Source organism: Diabrotica undecimpunctata, chromosome 6 (genome assembly GCF_040954645.1).
Source record: "Diabrotica undecimpunctata isolate CICGRU chromosome 6, icDiaUnde3, whole genome shotgun sequence".
Lineage (NCBI taxonomy): Eukaryota > Metazoa > Arthropoda > Insecta > Coleoptera > Chrysomelidae > Diabrotica > Diabrotica undecimpunctata.
Genome location: NC_092808.1, coordinates 102,738,490 through 102,765,161, shown reverse-complemented (window position 1 = coordinate 102,765,161; position 26,672 = coordinate 102,738,490). Strand labels below are relative to the sequence as shown.

General features: G+C 33.8%; 2 protein-coding genes across 4 annotated transcripts in view; one reads left to right on the top strand and one right to left on the bottom strand.

The window, feature by feature from the left end:
• LOC140443663 (uncharacterized) overlaps nt 1-26,672 on the bottom strand; it is a 97,449-nt gene that overhangs the window by 13,173 nt on the left and 57,604 nt on the right. The window contains exon 1 of one of the 3 annotated variants that reach the window (XM_072535036.1): nt 19,068-19,211. The exons of 1 other annotated variant lie outside the window; for it this stretch is intronic. The gene's annotated coding sequence lies outside the window, so the exon portion shown is untranslated. Of the gene's footprint in view, nt 1-343; nt 550-19,067; nt 19,212-26,672 lie in introns of those variants that run through there. One more of the 3 variants, XM_072535035.1, reaches the window with a different exon arrangement.
• The window catches only part of LOC140443662 (integrin alpha-PS4-like), a 157,411-nt gene that overhangs the window by 129,722 nt on the left and 1,017 nt on the right, over nt 1-26,672 (top strand). The gene's annotated exons all lie outside the window — the stretch shown is intronic.

Here is a 26,672-nt window from a genome sequence, read left to right as displayed (position 1 = left end):
CCTACGTAGTAATGAAGTTTTTTTTATAAATAACAAATAAATAAATTTAATGTAACCATGATAGCTACAGCAGTTTAATGCTAAAAGAATTAGCCGTATACTGCGTTACTGTGGCTACAGTATGAATTAGCTAAGATGCTTTAAAATATAAATTTTCTAATTTGAATAAAACACGATTGTGGTGTATATATATTCAGTAGCGTATACATACACTATTTGAGGTCATTTAAAAGTACTAAACATTTAGGTAAGTACCTATATCAAGTAATACATATTATACAGCATCATTTAATAGAACTAAAACGAAAAAATATATATACACTTCACGTTTATAAAAACTTACATTGTAGTTCCACAACTGCACACTGAACTTGTTTTTGTTTTAGCATAGCAAGTATTTTTAATGAAATAACTAAAATGCTGCATAAACTAGACAACTCTTGCAACAATAGTGGTTATCTGACGCAGATATGAGAATGAAAACAGATATAATACCAACAAAAACGTTTGAACTTGAAATACTTAGAAAGTTATTGACCCGTCCGTCCTACAAAAATGTTGTCGTTACTACTTTATTGGTTTTGTTTTGAGATATGTAATCAGCGGGAGGATATTGCAATTATTGTTAACCTAACCAGTTAATTGTTACGTCATTCGTACCATGTATAAATTATGCGCTTTATTGCTGAACATGGAATTAATCATATGACTTGTAATTCATTCATTTTATTCATTATTATTGTTTGGGAAAGTAAATTTGCAATATAAAGCAAACGTATCGACAAATTAAAGTAAATAAGGATTTTTGGATCTATAAAGGAGTTCTCTGGAGATCGGATTTTTCTAAATCTCTCCAAGAATTTTTCTACGTACCGTTACTTACGGCACTTCTTCTTCGTTTTGTTTCGCTTAAAAAACTCTCCAAAAGTAACTCTATTATGTACTCACCTTCTGAAGTAAGCACTCACTCAGCTTTTAAAGCTCGATGGTTTTCCGCTAGACAAATCAACAACGTCAGCAACCATCTTCGTTTATTTTCAAGGCTTTGGCTCAGACATTTTGACATGTTATTCGTTTGACAAAGGGGAACCTTCCATTATTACGGTGCTAGACCTAAAATTGAACGCTACGACTGACTTCTTTTCTTATTCTTCTCGTCCCTTTGACAAACCTTGTACAAAGCGGGCTATTCGTTCGGAAATCAGTCGTATTTCTTTTCTGTCTTCTTTCCTCTTCGATTATTTTTCCATGTATTTTTGCTAGTCAAACGTCTTCTACAACCGTTGTGGTACTTCAATGTATCTTGGGATGATGAAACATCTGAACAGATACAACTGACCTCTGTATTTGTATGTGCTACGTTTCTAGTGTTATTTCTGAACAGGACCATCTATCGCAAGATCGGAGCTCTTGGCAGCTATACCGCTGACTGATCTAGTCACTTTTGTCAACGAGTCTCGTCCAATTTTCATGCTCGCTCTGATTCGACAAGATTGGAGCTCTTGACAGCCGTATTGCTGGCTGATCTAGTCACATCTGTCAAGCGGTTTTTCGTCCGATCTTCCGATGTTTTGTCTGATTCGACGATTGCGCTACCTTGAGCTAATTTGCTTAATCTATCAAGACACCTATGGTTGTGCTAGTCGTGTTTTATCACCGGCATAATTGTTACAATTTTCATCAAACTGGCATTTTCCTACCGTAGAGCTCGTCGAAATATCATTACTCCCAGGTTGTCGTCGAAGACTTTCTTTTGAAATGCGACACCACGCCGAGATTTTGACGTGATTTCTTCTTCTTGTTTTTTCGCAGCCCACGGAATTCTTATGGAAAAAATTCCACCGATATTCTGTTTGACACAGTGTTCCTAGTTGAGTAGTTGACGCTATTCTTGTTAACTGATGGCATTATACGCGTTGCTAATCTAAGCACAGTTTCAGACGGCAGCCAACAATGTCCTGTGGTCAAAATATGCCCGCCGCCTGTTTGTCAATCCATATTTTATTATTACTTAGTTCTTTATTATGTCTATCCTTTACACTTCTTATACTTTCAGCTGTTCTTAAAAACATTCGTTTTTGGAGCGGGATAATGTTTGGGGAATTATTTAGTATTTATTTACACATTTTACATTCAATATTTTTATTACTGTATTATAATATGATTTTATTTAATAGTATATTCTAACTACTTAACAATTCTCATTGTTAAACTGGCTAACACATTTAATCTGCTTTTAATTCAAAGATATTGACTTGCCTTTGTTATTTGGTCTCGCAAATCACAGAAAAGGCTGTAAAATATCCAATTTCTGTAACCATTTAGATAAAATTATCGCCTTTCAAAAGCGCATTACAATAACGCTGATTTATGGGAGTGCACTTGTCCCATGGACCACCTAAGAACGGTCAGAGGGTTTTCTGCGCATCTTAAAACACTTTCAATCGAGACAGCGTGCGAAAAGAATCTGCAGTTGATCAGTTACGTCCCTTCTTTCGAGCCGTACGCCGGCGTCGCAACGCACATATACGACTCTTCTATTCTACTGCTTGCTACGAATAATACACCAATATTTCAAGGGTAAGCGTTTTTTCTTTGTACCAATAACAGCAATGAGTTAAGCCAGCTATTCTTCGTGATATTTAAATTAACTACTAATTTATTCACAATCAGAATATTGCATTTTTTCTTCATTATTATTCTAATTCATTTAACCAGCGACATCTAGTTTTACACAAAACAATTACATATTCATTTATCATCATAAAGTTCTATACCCAAAGTATTAATTCTAAATTTGCCTAATTTTTTGTTGGGAGTAACTTTATATACCATATTTCTTAATGTCTTAGCCTCATTATAATACATTCATAATAGTATATACTCTGTTTTTAACCTAGGACGAGTAAAATCAAAAGACAGATTCACACACAATAACGTCACTATATAGAGAAATCACCAAATTCATCTTCTTTTTTGATTGACCATCTCGGCCTTTAGTTATCACTAATTTTTACATATTTTGATTATCCTATGGATTAATGGGTTATGGGGATTATATTTATAAAACAATCCTAATTACGTTTTGTGGGTATATATAATTTAAAATATTGCTTATTTAGCATTATTATCATAACTATTAAAAAAAATTAATTAACAGTCAAACAAATTATATAGTTGTTGAAATACTTAAATAATAAAAAAGTAAGAAATAAAAAAGAATACCAAATGGGAGAAAAATAAAAATAATCTGCTATGCAGACGACACAATACTACTCTCCCAAAGTGAAGATGATTTACAACGTATGCTGCACCAATATAATATAACCGCTAGAAAATTTAACATGTTGATTAACCCAAAAAAGATTAAATGCATGGTTATAACAGCAAATTTACTAAGATATAAATTGGAGCTGGAAGGTCAGATAATAGAAAAAGTGATGGAATTTAAATAGCTAGGCATCACATTATCTAGCTATGAAAAGCTCGAAACTGAAGTGGAAGATCAAGTAAATATAGCAAACAGAGCCGCAGGTTGCCTGAGTGAAGCAATATGGAGAAATAAAAATATGAAGAAAGAAGTGAAAAGCTGAATTTACAAAACAGTTATCAGACTAATAATGACATATGCGGCAGAAACACGACCTGACTCAGAAAGGACAAAGAGGATGTTAGAAACAGAAAAGTTAAAAACACTATGAGACTAATTAATGCTAAAATACTATGGGACAGAGCTAGAAGTATTTGATCTGCCCATCGTGTTGGAGATCTTCCTCTAGGCCTTCGGCCTTCTTCATCTTTTTTTCTAATACCAATAGTTCCGTGGTTCCCGTTCTTCTAGCTATGTGGCCTAAGTAATTTAGGTATGTTAGATTTTCTTTTTTTAGTTGCCTGTCTTTGACAGGTTACTGTTAGCTTTCTGACAAGGACACGCGTAAAAATCTTCTATAGGCCCACATTTCGAAGACTTCGATTCTACTTCTATCGATTTTTTTTGGAAGTCCATGTTTCAGCTGCGTATTTAGTACTTATTGTGAAAATAAGGGCATTGGCCAACCTGAGTTTAGTATTCCCTGTTACTGTTTGATCTATTCGTATTTTAATTAATTTAGCTGTTGCGGTTCGAGCCATTACTAGTCTATGCTTGATTTCTGAGGAGCAATCGCCAGTGATAGTTATCAGGGAGCTCAAGTATACAAATCTGTCTACCACTTCAAATTCGCTACTTTCTGTATGTGAGGTAGATTATTTTGCTCTGTCTACCATCGATATTTTTGTTTTTCCGGTGTTGATCTGAAGTCCGAATTCTTCTCTTATCCGACTTAGCAGTTCGGTGATTCATTCGCTGCTAGTATAAGTGTGTCATCTGCGTATCGCAAGTTACTGATTTTTTTGCCTTCAATATCGATTGAGTTGGCGGTTAGATGATGGAATAAATTTCACATAAACAACGAAATAATAAATAAACCAAAATAATCTTCTTCACAAATTAATCCATCCCCTTAAGAATATTTTCCTTATTTTTCAATAAAGATTCACATCACTGATCGCCACCAGCTGTTCAGAACCAAGCTATCCCTAGAAATGAGTCTTTCGGGCGCAAAGCTCCCTGTCAAGTCTCCGGACTACAATATGACGATAGTACCAGTGGCGGCTGGTGTGGTAAAATTTTGGGTAGGCCAAGCCAGCAAATTACATAGCTATGTGTAATCAGTGGCGGACCCAGAGGGAGGGGTCATGATCCCCCCCCCCCCCCCCGCCCTTAAAAATATTTGAAAACCCACTTATCCTATTGGTGGTAAGACTTAAAGTGACCTTGCACGAGAGAAAAGTAATCACCCTTAATATCCATGACCTCGCCAAAAAAATTTCTGTAGCCGCCAGTGTGTGTAATACATATTTTTTTGAGGGTGGGAATCTTCTAAAGACCGTACCAGATGAATCGTACCTGGCGTGTGTTGAATTCAGAGTACATCTGAACTATCAACGGTACACTCACTATCAACATTACTATTACTGCAACCTGGTAAAGCGTCAGAAAAACTCATTTTTATGTATCTGTTATAAAACGATCTCGCTATTCCAAGAATAATTTTAAAAAATCAACCTCGATCGACCAAACAACTATTGCAATTAGTAATAACAAGAAAATTTATATTACAATTCGATAATTACGTTACAAGTGACAACGATGTGCGCCGTAGGCCCGATCGTCTGGTGCCTAAACAGCAAGCATAAACACGACAATATAAATCGTTGTCCGGCAAGCTGCTAAACTTCAAACGCTTTTTGTACGGGGATCTTATGTGAGGTGGGTCGGCCAGTTCCGATCGGGCCTATTAATGATATTAAAAATGCCTGAATACGATTCGATGCTTTCTGTGGTAATATAATAACATAGTTGTTTTAACGGACGCTAATGTATTGAGTGATTTAGTACATTTAAAAGTTATTTACATGTATTAACATAATTTTTGAATATGTTTTTCAATTTTAAAGCTCTTAAAATCATTGGGTAGGCCCGGCCTATCCTGCCTACCCCCAAAAGCCGCCACTGGATAGTACCAACCCTATTCGGTAAATACAGGAACTGAAAACTTCCGTTATTCTGTGCGATGAGTAATGAGACCTCAGTAGGTAAATATATAACACCTACCTCGTAATGATCATAAATTAATATTTATTAAATATAAACCAACAATTAAACGATTTTGGGATCAATAACGAGACGGTACATTACAAATTTTCGTTTGTACCCATATTAAATCAATAGCATTTAAATCACATTGGTATAGCAGTAAACGAAGTATTTTTATTCTTCGACCTTTAGCCCTTTCATCAGTAACATTTGTCAATATCCATCTTTCCTATAGATTTCTTGCATAATTCAGTAAAGTTAAACTATAACATTTTCTCCAGTATATCATTTCGGACGAGAGAAGTTTTTGTGACATATATACAAACCACACTTCTATCCCAGTATATTTCTTTTAATTTTTTTGACGTGACAACGTCTTAAATTAGGTTGTGGCTCGGAGTCATTCATGAAAAAGTGTAACGCCCGCTCACGTCTGTTACAGTGAGTCACCGAACGAGAGAGAGGCCCGCCGGACCGGCGAATGCCTTGCGTCTCTCTCCCACTCAAACATGATCGGTCCGCTGCGAGCGCAGCACTAGAGAATTAGGCGCGTTGAATCGGTGCGTGCTTCCGTGCTTGTGCGATCATCGTCCTATCCTCAACAAAATCACTCAAATAGAAATTAGTTAAGTTTAAGTTTACATGTACAATGTTTTAGTAAACAAAATATATTTCTATAGTTAAAATTTGTGCAATTCTTATTTTCATTCAATTCCTTGTTCCTATTGTGCAATTTAATAATATTCATATCAATAAATATTCTACCGAGAAAAAGACGTTGTCACGTAAAATCTTCGCCCGTAAAACCGACTTTACAGGCAACCGATTTTTTTGTCAGATTTTTACTCCACAAGATTGAATGTAGTGCTTTGATAATATTTTTTCTGTGCCTATTTCCTGACGGATCTGCGCAGCATAAACGAAATACGCATTAATATATATATTAATACATTTGTTCTTAAAGAACAATTCAAATACACTTTTGAAAACACTAGAGCATAAAGATCTATGATATAATATATTCTATCGAATACAGAGTTTAATTGGTAGTGTGCAAAATCCGGATGAAAACACATACATATGATAACAAAACACCAGAATACACCATAAAGATAAAAGTCGAAAGCTTGAAGGATGACTCCACAAGATACTTATTTCAAAAAAGAATAACAGGGAGAAGCAGAAACATCATCATCATAAGTGGCTCGACAATCCGTTGTGGATCTTGGCCTGCTCACAAAGAAGTCGCCACTCCTGTCGATTCCTGGCAACTTCCCTCCATCTTCTAACCCCTAGAATCTGTAGGTCTTCTTCCACATCATCAATCCATCTCATTCGTGGTCGTCCTCTGCTTCTTGTGCCCTCTGGTTTTGAAAATGTTAATCTCTTCGTGTATTCGTGATCTGACATCCTAGCAATGTGTCCAGCCCATCTAAGTCTCTGCACTTTAACGAATTTCACAATATCTGGATCGGTGTATAACTGATACAGTTCAAAGTTGTATCTTCGACGCCATAGCCCATTTTCATTTACGGCCCCAAAAATCTTTCTAAGAATTTTTCTCTCAAAAATACCAAGAAGTCTTTTATCATTTTGAGATAAGATCCACGTTTCAGCCCCATATATCAAAACTGGTCTTATTAAGGTCCTGTATATATTAAGCTTTAGTGCACGTTTTATATTTTTATTTTTTAAATGTCTCTGGAGGCCGTGAACAGTTCTGTTTGCTATTGCTATGCGTCTTTTTATTTCGTCGTTTGTCGTGTTTGTTGCGTTTACTAGCGATCCAAGATATGTAAATTCTTGGATCGCAGAAACTTATAGCAGAAACTATAAGCAGAAACATATATCACAGAAAGTGATGGAGTCGAAGAAAGCTGGGCAAAACTTAAGTCTAATATCTTAACTACAGCTATAGTATATTTGAAAAATAAGCTGGAGTAAATTCTCAGAATACTAATCTTCGAACCTCGAAATACATAGGCGTGCACATCTTCTAACTAAAACGTAATCTTAAAAGAAAAGTTTGCGTTAAATTTATTTGAATATTTAGAACAAAGAAATTAATCCAATCCAATACTGGGTTTAAAATAAAAAGATACACATAAAAAGAATAAAAATTCTATTAATTGTAAAACATACAGTTAATGTAAAATAATAAAATACAATAAATTATACTGAAACGTAAAATACATACACAAAAATTATAAGTTTTTATACATTCCTATTAATAAATAATAATATTCTTAATACTAATAATATTGGAAATAAGAATGGAAATTATATTAGCAATAAAAAAATAAATAAATAAAAAATAAACAATGAAGTTGACGGTAATTAGTTCAAAAATGTAAAATAAACTTCTGAGCTACAGTTTAAAGTTAAGATTCCTCATATTCTGTTTCAGACAAAGTGTTATCCGATCCGGGATGAATTATTATAGGTTCTATACTGCTATCTATTATATGATCAAGCTCCCACATATTTTTCTCAATATCCATAACGTGCTTAATACATTTTTGCCAATGTTCAGTCGTTACTTCGGATATTGATTTATGAAAAAGATAAGTAACATCTGACAATTTAAAAGTTGTATTATTTCGAGCAACGGTACTTTTTACTTCGGCCCATACTAATTTAATCAGATTTAGCTCGCAATAATACGGTGGTAGGCGAAGTATTTCAATTCCTCGTTTTTTGCCTATCTCCTCAATGACATATATTTTATAATTTTGTTTATTAATTTTAGCAAGCTCTAATAATTCTGCTTTTGTCATTGTATCGTCAAAGATTAAATTCTTAGAAGATAACCACATTGCAATTTCATCTTTCCTCCATTGAGTAGTTGGTAAACGTTCAACTAATCTAGAGTGGTAACTTGCATTGTCCATTACAATAACTGAATTTTTGGGTATGAATTCAATCATCTGTTCAAAATATTCTTCAAACACGTCTCCGTTCATCTCTTCGTGATAATCACAGGTCTTTTTTGATTCAAACAAAAGTAAACCCTCCTTAAGAAATCCATTCATACTACCTATATGGGTAACAATTAATCGTCGACCTTTGCCTGTTGGTTCCTTGAAACCAGTTGAATATTCTTCCAGAAATGCTTGTCGACATGTCTTTATAGTTTTGTCTTTCCAAACTCTCCCTACAGTATGCCCTCCATTAACCAACGTTTTATCTAAATAATAAATATTCTCATTTTTTTTATTTTTCTGAGGTAGCCTCGTCTCCAACACACAATTTCTTCGGAATCGATAAGCATTGACTGTCTGCCAACTTTTTCATACTTAAAGTTTAACTCATGCAAAACTTTCCAAAGTTTGTCTCTACTTATTGAGGGTAAATCGGGATCATCAGTAATGGATTGTAAAAGTTTATCTAAAGTTGGTGTTTGTTAAAAAAAAATGAGTGGACCATTCTACGAATTGCATTTTTGAAAAATTCATCCACATTCACTTTCGACAATTTTGGTCTTCCTGTTTACGGTTTGGGTGAGGTTCTACCAGCTGATTTTTCCTCTTTTAAAATGTTATATACAGTTGATTTTGAATATCCCATTACTTTGACGAAATTTAAACTATACTACTAGTATCAAAAGTATTGGAAGGATTGTGTTGCTTAATAATTGTAGACATTGAGGATAACACTCTTTTCGTTAAGTGATAAATAATTCAACTTTAATTTTTTAACTGGTGTATAATCACACGTTAATTCCATATTCTATAAACTCACTATTCACTCTTGCAAAAAACAACTGTGTCAGATCTCTTCACTCACTTATAATCGACTGAAACTGAACAAAAATATTCTGATATCAATGAATGACTATTTAAAGACAATTAACCATTTTAATAATCAGAATAGGTGGACAACTTACAGAACATATAGACATAGGCAGATATGTCGAACGAACGAACGAACAACAAAGTAAAACTACTCTGTTACGCAGACGACGTAATATTAATAAACCAAGATGAAGATATTATGTAAAGACTAGTCCACAGACTTAACATAAGAGCAAAAGAAATTAATATGACAATCTCAACTCTACCAATCGATGGCATCAATATTAAACAAGTAATGGAGATAAAATGCCTTTGAATTACACTGTTCAGCTATGGAGACCTGGACAAAGAAGTGAGATATCAAGTGCAAAAATCAAATGCCTGGCAGGATGCCTTAATAATACTATATGACGAAATCAACATATTATCACTGAGATACAGTCAAGAATTTATAAAACCAACTAGCGGCCCCGACAGACTTCGTTCTGTGAAATAGATTTGGAATATGGCAGTTTATTTCTTTAATTCTCCTGAACAGAACCGTCACCATGATGATAGGGCGGTGTGTGAGGGTCAGCTCGGGTGACCTAAGTATCTTCGCTTCCAGAACTTTGGCCACCCTTTTGGACCCACTAAAAACCCGGACTGGGATATCTGCCAGAGGGCTTCAAACTAAGAGGGGAATTTAATGTTCAAACCTGATTGAAAAATAATCTAAAGGGATAGTGGAAACCTAAAGGTGACAAATATTTATAAAGTGGGTGCTTCAATGACAAAACATAGAGATAATTAATTATTTATTATTATTAACATAAGGTTAATAACCGATGTAATAAGGAATAATGAAAGAAGACGTATATAAGTATTTTCAGTAATCGCTTTATTGTAATTCAAGTGAATCATAATTATTAATAAAAATCTGTTTTATTTTTATTGTAGTGCTTTATGATATACAATGTTTTTTGTTTGATTACCTGGTGAATAGACAAACAAATCTGATGGTTTTCCAACACGGGAACAGGCAACATACAATTGACCATGTGAGAAACATGGGTTTTCTAGATTAATACCACAAACACCTAATGATTGCCCCTGAGACTTATTTATGGTCATAGCAAAAGCAAGCCGCACTGGAAACTGTAGTCGTTTAAATTCAAGTGGTACATCAGTCGGAATCATTGGGATGCGCGGTATCAAAACATCTTCTCCTTTATACTTTCCTTTCAGTATAGTTGCTTCTATCACGTTGTTCAATAATTTTTTTATCGCTAACCGTGTGCCGTTGCAAAGACGCTGTTGGTTGATATTTCTCAACATTATAACTACCGATCCAACCTTTAATTGAAGATTGTGAGGTGGCAATCCTGATAAATCCAGCGAGTTTAAAAATTCAGGCGGATAGTTAACGACATCATCTTGGTTATTAGCCGAATCAACTGATTTATATATCCTCAATTCGCCTGTAATTTGAAATTTAATTCACTTACATCTATGTTTTTAGCAGCCAATATAGCCCGTTCGCTCGACCAATCATGATTTCTGTAATTTTGAGCCACATCTGGAAACCTCTTTTTTGACAAAAACTTTGAGGAAAGTTAATGCAACCAGTCAAGGTGTCTATAGTCTATAAGAAATTTGCCATTACCAATGTTAATGAGTTGTTTAGAGAATATGTCTCCAGATTGGTCATTTTGCAACTCGACACGCATATTTTTGCTTGAGTGTAATACCTTGACATGTTTTCACAAATTGGAGGACTTTAAACATGCATTGAGTTCATCAGCTGGCGTTGATCGTGGAATCACTGGCAATGTTTGACGATAATCTCCTGCTAATAAAATCATTGCACTACCAAATGGGTTATGATTGCTCCGTAGATCTTACATGTTCCCGTGTTGGAAAATTATCAGATTTGTTTGTATATTCACCAGATAATCAAACAAAAAACATTGTATATCATAAAGCACTATAATAAAAATAAAACAGATTTTTTTTAATAATTATGATTCACTTGATTTACAATAAAGCGATTACTGAAAATACTTATATACGATTTATTTCATTATTCTTTATTACATCGGTTATTAACCCTATATTAATAATAATAATAATACATAATTAATTATCTCTATGTTTTGTCATTGAAGCACCCACTTTATAAATATTTGTCGTCTTTAGGTTCCCACTATCTCTTTAGATTATTTTTCAATCAGATTTGAACCTTATGTTCCTCTCTTAGTTTGAAGCCCTCTGGCAGACATCTCAGTCGGGGTTTTTAGTGGGTCCAAAAGGGTGGCCAAAATTCGTGGAAGCGAAGATACTTAGGTTACCCGAGCTCACCCTCACATACTGCCCTATCATCATGGTGACGGTTCTGTTCAGGAGAATTAAAGAAATAAACTGCCACATTCCTAATCTATTTGACAGAACGAAGTCTGTCGGGTCCGCTAGTAATTTATTATAAACTTTATTGAATAGCAATAAAGTTCAAATTGACTCTACATTTAGTTAGAAAATAGTTGTATGGGAAAAAGATTTATGGAAAATTTTTATTTTTATTTATTTATTTATTTATAAAAGATTTTATTTATCTATGGAAGAAAGATCATTGCAGATCTATTTCTAAGCAATAACTGTATTAATGTTTTCTAGGAAATGTCAATATTTTACCCATATACGGAGTGTAAAAATAAAGTTGTTTTTTCGTCTTATTTTGCAATTCCCTGCGGAATTTATTAAAAGGAACACACCTACATTGTTTGGACAACAGTGAGTGCTTGTAATTTAATATAAACTTTATTGAATAGCAATAAAGTTCAAATTGACTCTACATTTAGTTAGAAAATATTTGTATGGGAAAAAGAAAAGGGCTGTTTTAGGGTTTTCCCGGAAATTATTCGAATTTTTCTTGCCGCAAAAACCATCCTTAGACTTCAAGGAACATTTAAAAAATAGGAATTGTTAAGATTGGTCCAAGCGTTGTTGAGTTATGCGCTTACCAACACATTTTGCGATTCATTTTTATATTATAAATAATGGTATATGTATCAGAAACAAGATCCGATACAGCCACAAAAACAAGACTATTTGAAACAGAAGAGATGAAAGTACTATGAAGAATTACAGAAAATACGCTGAGAGATCGAAAGAGGAGTGAAGACAGAAGAAAATGAAAGGCACAGTGTATAAACGAATTGACACTAAACAGAAAAAAAGAATGGAATAACCACATAAGCAGAATGGGGGAGACAAAGGCTTATAAAGAGGAAGGAGAAGAAGAACAACAACAACAACAAAAACAAGAACTAGAAGAAGAAGAAAATATGGTTTCTATGAGTTCATTTATCATGTATGTATATATACACTTAATGGTACCAACACAGATATTCGCAAAAAAGTAGCCTACGCTCAAAATTGGGTATGGCAGATCACGAAGTATTTATTTATTGTGAAATGACGCTCTAGTAAACATCTTGAACGTATGATTTTTGGTATCCAATATGAATTATTAGAACACCGCAATTGCAGATGGGAATTTTTCAGCGCAATAGATAAGCCTCCTATGAGCTTGACGACTGGTTGTAATTGCTTTTTTTCTGCCTTTTTTTTATTGAATGTACTTCGTTAAGTCACATTTATTTTTATCTCAATAATATATCTATACAAAAGGCTAGGACGACAAGCCACACTGTTTGTCCAGTAGGATAACTACGCCACCTATGAAAGAAATCTGAACTACCAACATCTGGCATTTCAATTATATTTTGTTCTTGAAACGATACGGTTGATTTATTGCTAGTAAATTCTATAAATTGATGATTCAAATATCCTTACACGGAAATTTTACTACTTCGTCAGTAATAAATTTTTTTGCAAAATTGCGAAAAATATAGTTTACTGTAATTGTACGGTAAGATTTACATACATTTATACAGTGTGGAAACCACTTATGGAATAAAATTGTTTGTGTCCTTATTTTAAAAAATAATAAAAAATGTTGAGATACCTTAACTTTTAAATTTAAATGTGCGCTTTTTAAACATACATTTGAATGTACAGAGTGATCCACGCAAGTCTGGCATAGTCCATAATCTGTATTTTAAATGAAACACCCTGTATATTTTTATGTTTTTAAAAGCTCCTTAACAACCTGATCTCAACGAACTATGTCATGTAGGGTATATTATGAATAATACAAGGTGAAATTTTGAAATTAAGTATAATTTTCTTCAATACCCGAGGTAATTGATTGGACTACATTAAAATAAATGCTCAAAATGTTTTTCACCTTGTTGTTGGCAATAACACAGTCTCCTATAAAACTCGTCCCGAACTTTGTTTAAAGTTTGAGGTGAAATATTCCGTATTTCTATAGTTATCCTTTCTTTGAGGTCTTCAATGCTAGTTGGTTGTGTTGCATATATTTTGTTCTTGAGATAACCCCACAGAAAAATCCAAGAGGCGTAAGATCTGACGACCTAGCTGGCGACTCAATAGTACCCCTTCGCCCAATCCATTTATTGAAAAAGATTTCATTCAAGTAATTTCTCACCATTAAAGCATAAAGGGGTGTTGCACCGTCCTGCTGGAACCATACAGTTTCATGCGGTATTGTCGGATCTATTGGATTGGGATATAAGTTAGCCAACTGAGGAAGAACATCGTCTCTTAGGATTCTTAAATATCTTTCCGCTGTCAAATTACCATCTGCAAATATAGGACCCATAATATAATCTCCTATAATACCTGCCCAAAAATTCAACTTTTGAGTATACTGAGTGTGTGTCTCAGGCATTCAATGAGGATTCTCCGCTGACCAATATCTACAGTTTTGTCGCTTTACCTCTCCGTTGAACGTTGCATTCTCTGCGACACTTAAAAAAATATCCACTTTCACCTCATCTTCAATGAAGTTCGGTTTTCTTTTTAACGGTTTGACATGTCCAAGTTCTCTGAATTGTGCATTAATTTTAGATACAGTACCTTGTGCAATATTAGGCAACTGAGTATACCTCTGATTAAATAAGTCTACTACTTAAACTTGACTTCTACAATTCTCCCCGTAACCGATCATCATTAAAATCTCAATTCGGTGGGTCTCAGTTAAATATTTCATTTTTATTTCTGCAAGAAACTAGCTTTTAATTAGGAATTTATTATTTTAATGTAAAATGTCAACACACCAACAACTGATTGATAACAATCCGCATTATTTACCGATTTAGTTTAATTAGCAGACTATCTAGACAGCTTTTACCTGTTCATGACAAAAAATGAATGATGAATGAAATTTGATCAAGGTACCAAAAATTGGATACCTCGGCCATATTCTGAGAGGAAAAAAATACGCAATCCCTCAACTAATCATCCAGGGAAAGATTGAAGACAAGAGAGGAGTAGGTAGCAAACAAATGTCGTGGCTACGGAACATAAAGAACTGGATAGGCATAAATAACACTGGTGATCTTTTGCATGCCGCAAAAGACAGACGTCTGGCCTTAAGATAATTCGCCAACGCACTATAGGTGCACGGCACTATAAGAAGAAAAAGACAAAAAATGTTAACACGGTTACTAAACATAAATTTTCTCCAATATGCAGACACTTAGAGTAGAAGTGTATTGTCTGTAGGTATTTAGCTAATTTAAAATAATATCATAACACGTGATAAATTATCAGTTTCAAAATTTCACCTTGTATTATTCATTATAGACCCTACATGATATAGTTCGTTGAAATCAGGTTGTTAAAAATCTTTTAAAAACATAAAAATATACAGGGTGTTTCATTAAAAATAAGGATTATGGGCTATGCCAGACTTGCGTGGATCACCCTGTATATTTAAATTTATGTTTAAAAAGCGCACGTTTAAATTTAAAAGTTAACGTGTTTCAGAGTTTTTTATTATTTTCTATAATAAGGACACAAACAATTTTATTCCATAAGTGGTTTCCACACGGTACATATATACAATTATTATAAAAATAAAATTACGTTTAACAAACGGCAACGTTTTTCCCAAATAAAATAAAATAAAATTAAATTAAACTTAATTAACATTAAACAAAAATTAAATAAAATTAAGTAAAATTAAATAAAATAAATAGTATAGCAAATATGTTGAGACAGAAAAAACGCACATCGCTGCATTGTCTAAGGGCATTACCTCATATCTCCGTTGGTATTGATCCGATTGGAGCGTGTGATGCATTAAATAAACGCGGAGGATATAATGAATATATTAAGATAAAAAATAAACAAAGCGACTACCAAAAAGCCTATACACAGTATCTTCATTATTTATGAACGTATAGCGACATACGAGATATCATTGGGCACTATGGGTGAAAATATATTCTCTATTCCAATAATCCTTTGCAATGGTAATCGGTAATGTAGTGATGGACAGGATCCATACTTCCATACATAGCAGGCCCAAGAATGCATAGAATTAGTAGCAAGATGGCGACTGAACATAGTACCAGAAGCAAAAACAAATAATTATTAAAATGCATTTCGGAAGCAAAAAATAGTTGTTTCAATGTCAATCGATCTAATTGAATATTTAAACATGGTTGCTAGGTCTTATCATGTTTTTTTAATAATTTTGGATATTTTCAAAAATATACGAACTTAACTCTTTCTCAAATTTCATATTTTTTGACTTACTTCATATGCGACTTCTAATGTTTGCGAATTAAATTTTAGGCCATGCAGAACTTTTTACGGCCATAAGCTCCAGTATAAATATACATTTGAAAACTCCAGGGGGCACAAATCTATGATTGACTTTATAGTCACTAATAAAAAAATCCACCCAAATCAGATTCTAGATATCCAAACTTTAAACTCAGCAGACGCAGGGAGTGAACAAAATAAGAATGAAAATAACACCAAAACTTTTTCTACAAGAAATCACCGAGGAAAAAGTCAATGCAGAATCACTGTGGAACGACTCTACAGGATAAGTGTACCAAAGGAGGCTAGCAGAGAAGATACAGCTGAAATAAATAGACGACATTGAAGATATAAACGCGAGCTGGGAGAAAATTATAAACAACATTGACGAAACAGCAACAGCAGCTCTAGGAAAACGCAAAGTCATACTGAACAAAAGAAACAACAACAATACACCATGGTCAGAAAAGAAATAAAAGAGAAATGTAAAGAGAAATGAGAGGCCTACATCAAGTACAAAACATCAAATACTCCAGAATCATCTATCAAATACACCTATAGAAGAATACGAAATGAAACAAAGCAGTTGGTAAAAAAAGCAAAAAAATGAACATTGTGAACAGTTTACAAAAAGGATGGAAAACGACTTCTACGGTACACAAAAACAAATATGGAGATTCATAAAAAAACAACGGAAACAAAAAATGGCAGAATTAAAGGAATACAATAACATACCAGCAAACAAATAGGAAAGATACATTTCCCAAAAGATAAGAAAAATAATAATCAACACAATAACGTACCTGAATTAAGACACTAAATAGAAATTAGTTTTCAGGAAGTAGAGATAGCCACAAATTCACACAAAAATAGAAAGAACCAGACGGAATAACCAACGAGCTTCTAAAACACGGAGGAGAAAGTATAATTCTTGAGATGACAAAACTTATACAAAAGCTAATATTGCACTGCAAGATACCAGACGCATGGAGAAACAGCATAATGATACCAATGTCCAAGAAAGGAGATAAAGAAGACCCCAACAATTATGAAGGTATAAGTCTACTGAACACCGCACTTAAGCTTACCACAAAAGTCCTAACCAACAAAATCAATAGACTAACAACTTTATCAGATAAACAAAAAGGATTCAGATACGGAAGATCCTTAACGCCATATTTGTACTAAGACAAATCACAGAAAAGGCCATCCAGCACAATAACCCAGCATATCTATGTTTTACAAACCTGACAAAGGCGTTCGATCGCATCTAAGTCGAAGACATCTTACACCTACTGTATAAAAGAAACATACCAATCAATATTATACAAACCATCGAAAACATTGAATTCCATAATGGAATACAGGCAAAGATAAATGGAAAACTAACACAGTGTGTACCAGTACAAAGCGGAGTCAGACAGGTGACTCGTTAAGCCCACTTCTCTTTAATATAATAATGGACGAAATAATACAAGCAGTACTTAAAGGTCATGGTTACAGAATGGGGAACAAAGAAATACAAATATTATGTTACGCAGATGACGCCGCATTAATCGCAGAGACAGAAGACGAGCTCCAAAGATTAACACACATCTTCAATACAACAGCCAAGAAATACAACATGATGATATCAGCAGAAAAACTCAAATGTATGACAACATATAAATACACGATGTAAAATCGAAATTGATGGGAAAATAATAAAGCAGGAAGCAAGGTTTAGATATCTGGAAATAGATATAACTATTTACGGAGGTGTTAAAGAAGAAGTACGGCAACAAAGCTTAAAAGCAAGTAAAGCGGCGGGATCTCTTAATGACACAATCTGGAAGAACAAACACCTAAGACAAGACACAAAAACAAGAATTTATAAAGCAGCAATTAGACCTATATTAACATACACGGCGGAGACAAGACACATCTAAAACGAGACGACTACTAGAAACAACGGAGATGAAAATACTAAGACGAATATTAGGGAAAAGTCTGTTGGATAGGGAGAGAAGCGAAAATATAAGAAGAGCATGCAATATAGAAGACATAAATGGATGGGTGACAAAACGGAAACAGGAGTGGAACGAACACATTAGTAGAATGGCAGAGGATAGGATAGTACGAAAAGCACGAGATAAGTCAACTAATGGACGAAGAAGTATTGGCAGACCAAGAAAAAGATGGTGCGATAATTTAAACAATTTAGGAGGCTAATATTGAAGAAGAAACAGGCTATAAAGCCTACATAGAAGAAGGAAGAAGAAGAAGACAGAACTTTTTACCAAGAATAACTGTTTTTCCATTATTTTGTGTTGTCCGAAGCCAAAAAACTCTGTACATACACAAAAGTTTTTCCCTAAAATTGATAGTAAAAAAAGTTTACCACCAGGTCTCAACTTTCTGAGACATACTGTGGCTTCATCAAACTTCTGAATAGGGTGAATATCATTTAAGAAATTTAAAAATAAAACTTCATAATTTCCGTGATGGACCGCATTGAATTTTCCTCGAGCTTTCGATTTCTTTCGGGACTCGTCATCAGGACTTCCGTAGTTTCAGTCTTCGGAGTACCTAGATCGACTCATTGTAACACACTTATCACACACTGTACTACTACTACTTAACTATAGTTGAAGTTTGTAACAGTAAATTGATATGGGGACTAGGACCATTGAGATCTCGGAAGTTCTGTTAATGACTCCAGATATAGAGAGTCGAAAGCTCTACCAAAATTGGATGCAGTCAATCCGAAATGTTAATAATATAAGTTTCATATTAATTTAATTTATGATATTGACCTTAGTTATAAGTTTATACTAATCACGGAAACATATATTGTAAACTATCTAAAATTATCACTTTCGTGTTTACACAAGAAATTCTAGATTAAAATCTATTGTCAACTATACTTTTTTGTAAATCTAAGTATAAATAAAAAATAAAACTAATTTTTTTCTTACCACATAATAATCTTCGTCAAACAATGGATGGAACATTAAAACTATGCTACCACTATCTTATCAATAACAAACTGATTGTTTAATCCATGAGATACCTACTTAATAAAATTAATTACTGATATTACTATTTATCTTGGAATTAGATCAAACTTACTTTAAATGTCATTAACCTATTCGATAATTTAGGCATCAATTAATTATCACTAGTAATGTGAATATAATGGCTTTATTATTATATCTATAACAAGTAAGTACAGTTCAAATTAAATTAAATTAAAATATACACTCAGGTGCAAAAAAATCGATCCATGGGTATTATTTGCTGAAAAAAGAAAACGTTTGAAGATATTAGTTTTAAATAAGGTATATATCGACTCGTCCAACGAAGACTGTACTAACTCAATTTTTGGCGTTTTTGAGTTACACCCCCGAAGATGTAGATTACCGTGATATCTTTCAGCGAATAAAGTTCTAAGTTAATTTGACCATGTTTAGGCAACCAATTTTGCACTTCAATATTGTACTAACTTGTATATCTATACATTTTCCAACGAAAACTATCCTATCTTAAGTTAGTATAGTCTTCCTCGGCATTCCGAACGGAAGCGCCGTTGTCTCTTGAGTTAATACAGTTTTCGCATTTTGAGGTTAAGTAAAGTACGCTGGTGATACGCTTACATGACCAACAGTGTTTACGTATAAAAGTTGTACAGTGTATAAATTGCTATTAAAAATATTACGTTTGAATAGAAGGTACATTTTTATAAATTTAATTAAGAATCCAGGATGTATTCGAGAGGTCAATTCATGGTAAATTTAGTAAGGACAACCAACAAGCGAGAAACAGATTCTCGACAGGCGCATTGTTCAAGAGGTAAGTATATTTTTAATATGTATAGAAACATGAATTATTTACAAATTTTTTAGAAACAATTTGTGATAACCCGGACCTAAATACGACCAAAGAAGGTATATCTACTAATATCGAAGCATCTATAGGTTTGTTTTAATTTAAACAAGTAAAGATTCATAATGTAACATGCATCGTCTTTTGTTTTCAGAAACAGAACGAACGAATACAGTTGACGAAAATTTTGAAGTTGATACTGAAGACCCTTTTCATGCAAGCTCAGATAGTGACCCAGATTATTTACCTTCAGAAAATGATAATAAGAAAATTCCATATGATGATACGAAAGAAAATGAGGTACAAATAAGTAAGTGTAAAAAGAACAGGAAAAGTAATACTAGAATTAAAGTGGGTAGAAAACGAGAAAGAAAAGAAGAAGAATGGATTGATGTAAAATCTAAAACTGGTCTAGATCGTGGGTTGGAACATACAAATCGACAGGGAAAACTGGTTAAGGAAAGAAAAATAGGCGAACCTTGCCAACAAACATGCAGACTTAAGTGTAATACAAAAATTAATCAAGAAATAAGACAGAAGATTTTTAAAAACTTTTGGAACTTGCAAGATCATACAAGGCAATGGGACTTTATTGTACAGCATGTGACACAGATAGAGAAAAAACTAAGTACTAAGTACTAAGTAAAAGAAAGGAAACTGGAGTTTTACAATCAGATCAACGTGGAAAACATAAAGTTCGACCACATAGACTTACTCCAGATATTGTAGAAAGTGTGAGAAAGAACATAAAATTATTTCCGTTGGTACCCTCACATTATATTCGAAAGGATTCTAAGAGGATGTATCTTGAGGAGGGTTTAAGCATTCAAAAAATGTATAAACTATATACGGAATTTTATAGCGATGAAAACATTATTGGACAACTTGCTACGCATCGTCAGTATAGAGACATCTTTAACACTGAATTTAATATCAGTTTCTTTAGACCAAAGAAAGATCAGTGCGATGTCTGCTCAGTCTTTAACCTAGCTGATGAAACTGTGAAGGTCGACTTACGGGAGAACTATGAACGTCACTTAGCCAATAAAATAGTAGCTAGAAATATGAAAAACAGTGACAAAGAACTCGCCTTGACAGATAAGACCATCTGCGTTGCATGTTTCGATCTCCAAAAAGTTTTAGCGACTCCCCAATCGAATGTAAGCGATTTTTATTATAAAAGTAAGTATGCTACATACAACTTCACCATATTTGATATAGGCAACAATGATGGTTTCTGTTATGTATGGCATGAACAAATTGCTAAACGAGGCTCAAACGAAGTTGCTAGTTGTTTGTGGAAGTTTATAGAGACCCAAAAAAAGAGAGGAATTAAATCACTGATCTTCTATTCAGATAACTGTGGTGGGCAAAACAGAAACCACACCATATTTTCAATGTTCTCTTATGCAGCTGTCTATTTCCAAGTTAGTATTATTCATAGATTTTTAGAAAAGGGTCACACCCAAAATGAGGGAGACAGCATGCACGCTGTAATTGAAAACGCGAAAAAACGTCAGTCGTTCTTGTATGTTCCTGAACAATGGATTACTTTGATAAGAATGGCCAAAACTGTCGGAAAAGTATATAATGTAACAGAAATGTCACAAGAAGACTTTCTAGATTTCAAAAGCCTTGTTGGCAATAAAAATTGGAAAACTGACAATGGAAAAGGAATGATCAAAATCAGTAAAATAAAGCAAATCAGTACTTCATATAACACACCAAATGTTATTTTTTTAAGTATAATTTAAGTTCCGATTCTATCAGGTGTGATCTAACAAAAGCAAAAAGGGGACGTCCATTTCGTATTGATCAGTTTCCATCTAAAGTATACAGAAATCTTTTGCCAATAGATAAGAAGAAGTTAACTGGCTTATTATGGCTTTGTGATACTGGAAAAATTCCTACTATGTATCATGGCTTCTATAGAAGTCTACATTCTGATACATCAGAAAAGTATGAAATCACTGCTAGCAGTGACGACGAAGAACTGCAATAACGTTTGTTTATAATATTTTGTAATTTAACTTCGATGTAGACTTTAATCATAAATACAATTTCACAGAACGATGGTATGTATTATTTATATTCCCGATTTTTTTTCCAGCGAATACTGTACTAACTCATTCAAAATCCAGATAAAGAAACAAAATTGACATGTTTAAAAGCACAAATGGAACAATACGGTAAACACAATGGATAAATATAAAAAGAATTTAATAAATAAGAACCCCTGATTTTTTACACGAATCAAGACTTTATCTTGCTTTATTCGAAAACTTCAAAAAATGAGTTAGTACAGTCTTCGCTGGATGAGTCGATATGTAAAAGTATATGTTAGATTAAAATAATTTTTACAGATTACCAAAAAAAAATCATTTATTTATAGAGACATACGCCAAAACTCAAAAATACAAGAATATTCAAAACTTTCTGAAATTAAGAAAAACATTGATAATAAATCAATATCTAGTGTTTCCCACTCGGGCCCTTATAACAGCCTATACACGTCTAGGCATTGAGGTAATTAACCTCTGGATATCAAATTAATCCAATTGGTCCCATATTTCTTGAAGAGCCGCTGTAAGTTCAGCCAAGTTGTTTGGACGGGGTACTCGTGCTCGAAGACGTCTTCCCATCATATCCCATAGATGTTCTATGGGATTGAGATCGGGACTGCAAGCTGGCCAGTTCATACGGACAATTCCCACCTCCTCTATATATTGGTTGACGATTCTTGCACGGTGAGGACGCGCGTTGTCGTCCATAAAAATAAAATTAGGTCCAATGAAAGGAGCAAAAGGTACCACATGCTGATCTAAAATACTTGTTATGTATCTTGCAGCAGTCATAGAACCTCTATCTACAATAACTAAATCAGTATGGGATTCTGAACTGATACCAGCCCAAACCATAACGAAGCCCCCCCCCCCACTGATAACTTATTCTTTCCGCAATATTACATTGAAAATATCGCTCTCCGTGTCTTCTCCAAACCCTTTCTCGGCCGTCTGGTGACCTTAGACAAAATCTGGACTCATCTGAGAACAATACATTGCTCCAATCTGCATCACTCCAGTTTTCATGTTCTCTTGCAAAAGCAAGGAGAGCTCTGCGATGTTCTATGGATAGTATTGGAGATAGGGCTGGCCTTCTGGATAATAAATTACCTTCTACAAGTCGTCGACGAACTGTCCATCTGCTTACATCCACATTTCTCACTTCGTTCAGACGATTTGCCAGTTCAACTGAAGTTAAATGCCGATTGCTCAAACATGATGAGACCAGAAATCGATCATCTCTTTCGGATGTTACCCTTCTACGACCTGATCCTGGTCTTCTTGTGAAGTTACCGGTGTCGCTAAAACGCCGAACTGCTCTTTGAACCGAAAATCGACTAATACCAACATTTCAGCTGCATAATATTGGCTACGACCATCTTGAACTAAAGTCACCGCCCTTGCAACATCTGTCGGAGTTAGAGACATTTAGGAAGGATAATTAAATAAAAACATAACAAGTTTTGAAAATAAAATCTCTTAAAAATAAAATTTGAATTAAAAACAACATTCAATAAATATCTACTTGCTTCAGACCTTTTTGACAAAAACCTGAAATACCAATTTGTTTTAAGAAATATAAAAAGCAATATTAAAAATATTATTTTATTTCTCGTATACGAGGGTACACCTAAATTTACATACATAATTTAATGTCTCTAAAATTATACAACTTCAAATAAATAAGAAATAAGGAATGGATCGATTTTTTTGCACCTGAGTGTATTTTATAATAGGCTATAAGATGCTAGCTAACTGGTAGTCAACGTTTATTGCAATACCCAAAAAATTGTGTACCTATATCTACATAACTACAGACTAGCTTGAAAAGAACTCCTATATTTTTTAATAATTATTATATTTCTTGACAGTTAACAACAATAAATATAATTGGGCATTGTGATTTCCAGCACCGTTTTTCATATATCGTTTTCAATATACTGTTAGAAAGCTCTCTTCTCCTTCTTTTTATGTAGACATTACTCTGTCTGTTTTACTACGTGTTTCCAGTAATTTGTCGTTCTATCTAGTACAAGATCCCACTGCAGGATCACTACGTTCACTACGCAACGTGGAGGTCGTGTTCCATCTGTTGTGAGAAGCTCTGCCAGTATTCCATTTTTATTTGTCTAACTGAAGTATTCGTTTCATTTTTAATTCGTTTATAGTGGTTATATGCCTGTTGTGTTCTGTATTGTAAAAAGGCTTTCTTCTTTTTTCACATTTAGTCTTCACTTCTTCTCTAAACCATGCATGGGGTTTAGAGAGGAAACTTTTTTGATATGTCAGTGTTTGTTGATTTCCTCTCTTTAAGTGATTATGTTGCTATGTTATGTTATTTTTGAGTTTTTCCCAGCTTTCCTCGAAATTATCGTTTAGTAATATTTCATTCTAGCAATATTTTCTGATATTCTTTTTCTGTATAAGTTTTCCGTGGATTCCGTATTTAGTTATTCGACTTTGATTTTTGTTTGTGTTGGCGCCGCTATCTTGGGTGTGAAGTATTTCAGGATGATTCTTATTTTACACAGTACTAGGTCGCTACCTTCATCTGCTGAGTTGAGGCATCTTAGGTCGATTCTCTATTGGTTATAACATAATCTGACATGTTTGCAAGTTAAACAAATTATTTTGTTTTTTGCTACTTGGAAATAATATTTTTACAGTTTAATTTTAACCCCTACTCTAAAAATGGCAATATCGAGATTATATTTTATATACATTTTAAAATATGACACTATAAAAAGGTATTTACACTATTTTGGAGGGGCATTCCTGGAACGATTTTATTCTGGAGCGAGATATTGATGATATTCTTAATACAAACCATACAATATGCAATGGAAGCATCAACGTTGGGCCTATCTCTAAGAGATCGGATTCCAAATACAGAATTCGGAAAAAGAACCATAGTACAAAAACTTTTTTATTCACGTCTAAGAAGATTTACAATCTATTTCACATTAGAAAGTAAAACTGGTCATCTTTACAATTTCAGAGAGATGTTACATCCAGTGACCAAAGCATCATAACGCATATTGGCTTATTTACCGATCGCATACGCATATACACAGATACGCGAGCAAGAAAACCAAAACGGCACACAACAGAATCGCTGACGTTGTTACAGGTCTAGCTTCTATTACTGTAAACACTGTCATGATCCATTAGGTAGATTAAAGAAAAATATATTTTTAATCTCCTCGCTTATTGGCTGTTGAGAGGATTCAAATCTTTGTATGTAGGTATATTTAAAAAGCCCTTAGAAGGGCTACATCAAAATAACAAACGTTTTCGGAATAATAATTGCATCATCTGTTAAAAGCAGGTTAACATGCCTGAGCCACCAAAATATTAGGGTAAAACCCTTTACAAAAATTAAAATTGCCAAAAAATGTACATGTTGTTAAAAATGAATGATGTTTAATTTAAATTTTTTTATTTTCATATCGTTAGATTTGCTAGCTGATCCCCAGAGCTGGGAGCCATATGACCAAATGGGTTTTATTACTACTTTGTATATCAGTAGCTTATTGTCAATTGATAGGTGTACATTTGCTCCAGCATCCAGTAAAGCTTTCTGTAGTATGAAAATCCTAGTTGTAGTGTTTTCGTCCATATATCTTTGTCCAGGTGGATGCCAACATATTTTACACCCCTTATAAGGTAAAGAATATCCATTGAGGTTGACTTGTGGACATGTACCTCTTCTTAGAGTGAATGTAATATGTGTAGATTTTAAGAGGTTTACTTTAATTCTCCACAGCTTAAATCACTCATTAGTTTTATTCAGATATAATTACTTGATTGCCATGAGAGGTTAGGAAAGCATGATCATCCATAGACATATAATACAAGATAGACTGAGCTTTGCAATACCAGCCCGTTCCTCCCGTGCGAAAGAGAAAACTGACGCAAATCAGTCCTTACATATCTTTCTAATTTAACGGGTTTATCGTCCACCTGACCTAAATGGCCAATGAAAAGGTCACGTGGTCGATAAACTCGACCCATTACACGGAGATTGAGGGAGTGCCTTGCGTCAGTTTTCTCTGTCGCACTGGGGGAACGCGACATAGCAATCAGTCTATCTTGTATTATATATCTATGGTGACAACTAGCCCCACATAACATTCCGTTCTTGAATGCCAGATCAAAAATATTCAAATAAATAAATATATCAAAATATACCTTGTACCCGCTTTATGGACAGAGTGGAGGTTACCCAGGAAACGGCACTAAGCTCGGCTTCAATCTGGTAGTAGTATCCTGGACGGGGTTCTTTGCAGCTCAAATACAAACAATTAGTTACAAAGAGAAGGGAAATTAATTGGGCACCACCCTATTTTTAAAGGAACAGGGAAACCTAAGACATTGAAAATAAGATAACGAGAAAAGTAAGGTACGGTTAGGATAATCATGCAGGAATAAAATAAACCGTGAGAGAAAAGTTATTATGGTCATATACCATGCATATGAAATAAATATATACACAATAAAAAAAATAATAATAAAATAATAAATATTCGAATTATTAATTATCTATGTAATTAATATGTATTAATATATGTAATTAATATTGTTAGTATTTTTAATTGAAGGTATCATTTCAAGAACAAAATATGAATGAAATGT